The sequence below is a fragment of the Alosa sapidissima genome, chromosome 12 (genome assembly GCF_018492685.1).
Source record: "Alosa sapidissima isolate fAloSap1 chromosome 12, fAloSap1.pri, whole genome shotgun sequence".
Taxonomy (NCBI): Eukaryota; Metazoa; Chordata; class Actinopteri; order Clupeiformes; family Clupeidae; genus Alosa; species Alosa sapidissima.
Window position 1 is genome coordinate 26,490,433 of NC_055968.1, and position 6,725 is coordinate 26,497,157.

A 6,725-nucleotide genomic window follows, 5' to 3' on the forward strand; every position below is an offset into this window, starting at 1 on the left:
AAAGTGTGATAAATGTAATCCTGTGTGTGTGTGTGTGTGTGTGTGTGTGTGTGTGTGACTGTTGAAAATTACATGGGAGAATAGAATGAGGGCATACAGTACGGCGTGTTCATGTTATGTGGCTATGTGGGTGAGAGAGAGAGCAATAGAGACAAATACTTCTACAAGTTAAAGTGATGAAAGACTTACTTACCTCTGTCCTGATGCTCACATGCAAAAAAAACTTGCCTTCACTATTTTTGCTGTATGTGACAAGGCATTCCTATACAGAGAGGTCTGAATAAGTCTCAATTCTGTGTATGAACAGTGTGTGCATGTGTGAGAGTGTGTGTGTGTGTGAATGCAAATTACATTTCTCTCTGTGCATGAGTATCTGTTGCGTTGCAAATTATCTGCAGAGTATGTGAATGTATTTGCGGTTGTGTGTACCTGTGTGCCTGCCTGCCTGCATGTACTATACAGCAACATAGGGGAATAGAATGAGGGTTATTCCCTATTTGGGTCTGCAGTGCTACTCTATGGCTTGTACATCTCAAATATTTATGAGGATGCTTTTTCTTCCTTTTCCCATTCATAGGATGGAAGTTGGAACTGGGTAGCTCTCCTCAAGTTCTGCTGCAGAGAGAGAGAGAAAGAGAGAAAGAGAAAAAGAGAGAAGAGAGAGAGAGAGAGAGAGAGAGAGAGAGAGAGAGAGAGAGATGGGGGTGTGAGGAAAGGCTGTTGTCGACCCAGATCTGTGGAAAATGTTGGATGTCATTTCACTTGACACCACCTACCAGACATGGTTTTACACCGTCCACCAAAACTGACCATAGCTCTACAGGGAAACCCTGTAAGTGTGGGTGGACCGACCAAGGCTAACAAAACAACACTCTTAGGCCTTGAGAAAGAGACTGTTGCTGGCGTATGTCGTCATGCATTCTGCAGATAACACAGGTGTATATTTGAGTAGTGGGGGCAAGCATACATTTCCAGGGTTAAGTGTCAGTGTATCAGTACATCTGTTCATTCAGTTAGAACTAAACATGACTGAACTGGGAAGTTGACAGTGAAGAGCTTTGCTTGTTGTCAAATGGTTATTTCATTTTTTTCAGAATATCGGCATATGTTCCTGGTTTTTGTTCAGAAAAAGCATGCTATTTTCCCCTCTCCTGTACTCTAAAAAGTGATGTGTTAAAATTACATACAGTATTGCTGCGTGTGCTCAGGGACAACACATTTTGTGTCAATTTCAACACAGCAATTATGTGGATAGCTGAATTGTGTGGCTGGCTGGGTGAAAGACAGTTTAAAATACATGATTTGTTTGTTAGATAGCTGAAATTTGTCTTTAACCTTTCAATCAGCCACATACTGTAATCGCTGTGTTGAAATTGACACAAAATGTCAATTAGGAATAAAAATGCCTGATCCGATTCGAAATTGAATTTCGGAATGAAAGAGGTGGTGCATTCCGTTCCTATTCCAATTGAACAGCCATGTATACGGTCAATCAGAGAGCCTGCTGTACCTTCTCAAGGAAAAGTAAGCAACACCAGCTATTCCAATCAAAAGATTCTAAAGCGCTTGAGAGCACCTGATCGGAATAGGACGTACCCCATGAAACAGACTGCATTAATAATTTAATCAGAATAGTTTAATCGGAATGATGGAAAAACTGTCCATGTAACCGTGGCTACTGTCCTGTCCTCGGCCACCGAGTGACCAAATCTCCAAGGCAATTTTAAAACAGAGCCGTAAACTCTCTCACAAAATGTCTTTACAGCCAGGACCAGATAAGTCACAGGCTAGGGACTGAATGTGCCCTTTGTGACATGTTATCATTAGAGTCCAGATTTGTTGATGTTCTGCGATATGTGCCAAAACTCTCAAGCAACACTATATGGACATTAACTTCATCTGGATCTCTTTCATTCCCCTGTGCTGACCAGTGTTGGAGTCCCAGCTGACTGAAGAGACTGTTGATATCCTGCACCATATGGTGGCATACGTGCAGCGCGATGAATACTCTTGGTTGACATCGTACATGTGACCTGTGAGTCTAAAAATTCTCACTTGTTTATCATGGAGATCACCCTTGTTGCTATGGAAATTTCCGTGGAGTGATCACCCAAGGAATTGCTCTGGAAGAGAGATTTTTGTATATCTGTTTGTATTATGTGTGTGTGTGTGTGTGTGTGTTTGTTTATGTACTTGTGATATGTGTGTCTGTGTGTGTGTGCGCATCTGTGTGTACAGACTTATCTGTGTGTGTGTGTGTGTGTGTGTGTGTCTATAACATTTGTACAGAGAGATCTCAGTGTGCTCTTGTTTAGCTCTGGAAGACGCTGGAAGCCAATTCCCTAATGGTAGAAGTCTGTACTTCCTACCCATTCCTCCGACTTTAACTACCTCGACGATTGTCTTTTTAATTTGTAATTCTGTCCATCACCTTTTTTTCAGTTACTCTTGGGTCTCTGTGTCAAATCATTTGGAGACGCTGAACTGTGTACTGGGGAACAAAAACTTATTTAAACAGATCAGTGTAAATGGTTTGAATTACTTTTTGAACTTATACGGCGATTTTCTGAAAGCCTTCATACGTGACAGCAGCATTGTTATCTCATGACAGGTGTAACACAAATTGTTACCTATCAGCAAGCTAGTTCACCCACCTCATAGGCCAGGTTTTCCATTTATAACACTGTATTTGCCACCTGTTTATTAGCCTGGAAGCCAGCCGAACATAGCCCCGCCCATAAAATTTGAGGTCGGGAAGTTCGGTCTGGACTTGTTCCATTGTGGAGCAACTATGCCCAAACCAGAGCGGTTCGGACCAGAATAACTCCTGAATGATTTTGTTCAGAGCTGAAAATGCAACTGTGTTCGACAGAGGATAGATGTAAGGTGCTAGTGACAAAATATTATCTTTCAGTATGGTACGATGTCTTTGTAAATGACGTTTAATTACAAAGTGTTTAATTTATCCCGGTTCTCCCTAACAAAACCGCTGTTGCTAGAAGGTAAACATTTAGATTTCGCCATTGTATCTCTTGTAGAAGATATTGACAGTGCAATAACTTTTTAAAAAAAAAACTAGAAAACAATGTTAAAGCAATTGTGGAGAAGAAGGATTGTTTGAGTGTTTTTCCTACAGGATTAACGCCTTGTATTGGTTAAAACACGCCTCATAATCACATCCCAATGGAGCGGTATCAGACTCAAATTCTGACTATAATTGAGTATGACGACGTAAGGCTACCTGTTTATAATTAAATGGAGGCAATTCTTGATGGGAATGAAAAAGCGAGCACTGATAACTGTGCTCAGAGGAACCAGCGAGGCATGTCAGTATCGACCGACGGGAGGAATGTTGGGCCCCATTACCTTTCACACACTGTGTGGCCAGTGGGCCCGAGTGTAGCTTTTCACGCATGACCGCACACAGATGTTCTGCTTGACAGCCATGTTGTCATTTATCTCCATAACCTCTGGATGATGCCATGAAAAGCCTCTTTGCCCCTCGCCTTTAAAGGCCCTTTGAAACTTCCTCCGGATGACTGACCTCTTTTCTTCTGCGGGGGGCCAAAGCGCCTAACCTCATTTGTGTGTGGCCTTTCCAGGTCCTGTCTGAACAAATTTATGCTTTATTTTATCAGCATTGGTGTAATCACTACAATGTCAGGGCGACAAGTATTTTATTGAGGTGTTGACATTGTCAGGGACACCCTTAGCCATGTTTGTTCACCCAGTTTTAATGAGTGTAAGGGCAAAATGGCCATTTGAAGATCCTTTCATTGATTTCTCGCCGTTGTTTGGGTACTTTGGGAGGCGTTAGGTGAGCCTGCTTTCTTCAATACAGCATCAATAGTATGTAGGGATTACTTTAAGAGAGCTATAAACCCACTACAGTGATGAGGAGAATGCCGCCAGCATGCATTTACTGTGGAATGTAATGATCCAATCATCTTGGTACTCTCAAACCAGCATTCCTTTTCTGATTATTGATATCAGTGTCAAAATTTCTGCGCCAGGACAAGAATGAGATGAAATGAAAGACATTATACAGTTACTATGTGAAGTACAAGTACAGTGGGTAATTGATGAAAGTCGAAAGTAATGTCAGAATCCGTTGGGCGGACGAAACTGAAGGCCTTGTGCATATCAGAGTTTAGGCAATCTATCTAAAGAAAGCAAATTAAAGAAGAAGAAGATGAAGAAGAAGGATGAGGATGAGGATGAAGAAACATGTCCTTTGTTACATGTCCATCCATGCCATATTTTTCCAGTGTATTTGTTTTCTATGCAATTAAGTCTCTTTCCATTCTTTGCCAACTGGGTTACAGGCAAACTCACAAACATACAAACGACTTGAGGCACCCTCTACAGTATATTGCAAGAGGAGATGAAACCCAAAGACATATCACATTTTTTTTGGCTGAATTATATTCCGCGAGTTGTAGCTTGATGGCTGCTCTTTATCCATGGCCTTTCATGCTCAGTGGCACAGCTGTGTCCGAAACATTCATCTTTCTTTTGTTTGGTTGCGCTTAATCGGAAGTCGATTCTCTGTCTTTCACTGTAACGTCTCCCCACATCAATGTCCTCAGAAAAAAAGTCGGACGGAATCAGTGGGAGCTTCTGCCATTTGTGCACATCTTTGTATCTGCCACAGACAATTTGTGTTGAGCACACGGCTCCTTGGAATTCATTGTTGGGCGTTTCGGCCTGTTTGATATTCAGTCTGCATGGTGCTTGGCTTTCATCACATTGCTTCCCAGAGCAGGTGCTGTTTGAGTCAAAGGCCCTCTGCTTGTTTATGGCTGTAAGAAATGTGCAATATGTTTCTGTTATGTAATTTGAGTCTCTCTCTGTGTGTTTGTGTTTGTGTGTGTGTCTGTCTGTGTGTGTGTGTGTGTGTGTGTGAGTGCGTGCAGAGGAGCTGACTGTTCTTGTATGCAAATGCATTTCTCACAATGTGGTTGCATTTATTACTGATAACGGTACCTGGATGGAGCTGACAGTTGCAGACAACTTTAGTTTTTTCACTTGTGCATATATCCATATATGCAGACACACAAACACAAGTGAACACACACACACAGACACACACACTGACATGCAGTTACACACACACATACACAATACAGAGACACACCAAAGCAAGAGCAAGAGATCACATTAAGAGTAACCACACAAATAAGTACTCATTCATGCACACAAATAGGCATATAGGTATGCAGAAAATCACAGTCACAGACACACAAACCCAAGCACACACAGACAAAACACACAAACAGTAGGATAGAGGGAAGAACAGCATTCCTTCAGAAGCCTCCCAGATGGTCGTCTTGCAATTATGTATATGGGTCAGCCATGCATCATCCAGCCCCCCCCCCCCCCATTGTTTCATAAACAAAGCGCCTGTAGAGGCAGCCCCCCCACTGCTGGAGCAGGCTGGCCCCGCTGGAGAGCGATGCGGTGGGGAAACCCTCGGTAATGCCAGGCCTTAGAGGGGCCCCTCTGAGGTAGAGCAATCACAGGGGTCGCCCGGCATGAAGGAGCAGGACCTCCGCAGGCTCCTAATTGCAAAAGCCATGGTGCTGTGATCTTAATGGAGGCCTGCATCATGAAAGACTAATTCTTTGACTAATTGTTTCCTTCACACTGTTTTCCACCACACTGGATTTGCACAAATGCGTAGCTTAACTATCCGCTGACAAATGACTCACACAGCTTCATTTTGAGGTCAGCCCATCAACACTAGAGCAGAGTAGAGTTGCTGGTATCCTGGAACACCTGCTAAATCAGTAACACCAGCAATGTCTGCAGACCATATAGGCTAAAAACAAGCCTTTGGAGCATCACCCTTAGCTTCATGGCCTCACTGTCATAATGTCTGTCTTATGACATAAGTCTGTGACTTACATAACCTCATCATTTTATACAGGTTGCAGGGTGTGAAATTGACAGAAGAGTGAAAGCAAGAGACAGAGAGAGCTCAGAGCTTTCCAGTAAAATTGTTATACAAGGTGACAATAACAAATTGGTGAACTGTCCTGATTTTACAGGGGAAAATCCAGGCATCAAACACTTTCTACCAGGTCCTGGAGTTCATGGCATTTCAAATAGAGTGGTAAATATCGATGAAATGGCATTTCAAATAGAGTGGTAAATATCGATGAAAAATAAACTTATGTAGGGATCACAGTGACAGGGGAAAAGTGGCAGATTTTCTATTGTTTGCTATGGTTAGGCAGGGAAACTGTTTGTCAGTTTGATATATCATAGGAACACATTCTGACCAATCAAAGCAGTAAAATTCCTCATAGTGGCAAGATGTTCCTTTCAATTGTAAAGAAATGAGTACTTGACACCCCTTTGCGTTGTGTTGCATTGCGTTGCGTTGTGTTACTCTTTGCTGCAGAGGCGATTCTAGACCTAGAGCTTTGCTGGGGCACAGGCCCCCAACTCCCAATACATAAAAAAAAAAAAAATAATAATAATAACTGTGCGCGCAATATGAAATAAATGGCTAGCCTGATTTGGACCATCACATATCTCCCCTAGGTCACAGACATCCTCCTCCATACTCTGAATAGTTTTACGTCTAGCCCTCATCATGTCCTCATCCGTTTCTTGCCTGTCTCTCTCCTCCTCCTCCTCCCCCTGCCTGGTACTGGACTGCCCATCCTCTTTCTCCCCTCTCTTCGACCTTCTCTGAATAGTTTGTCAGAAGGCTGTTT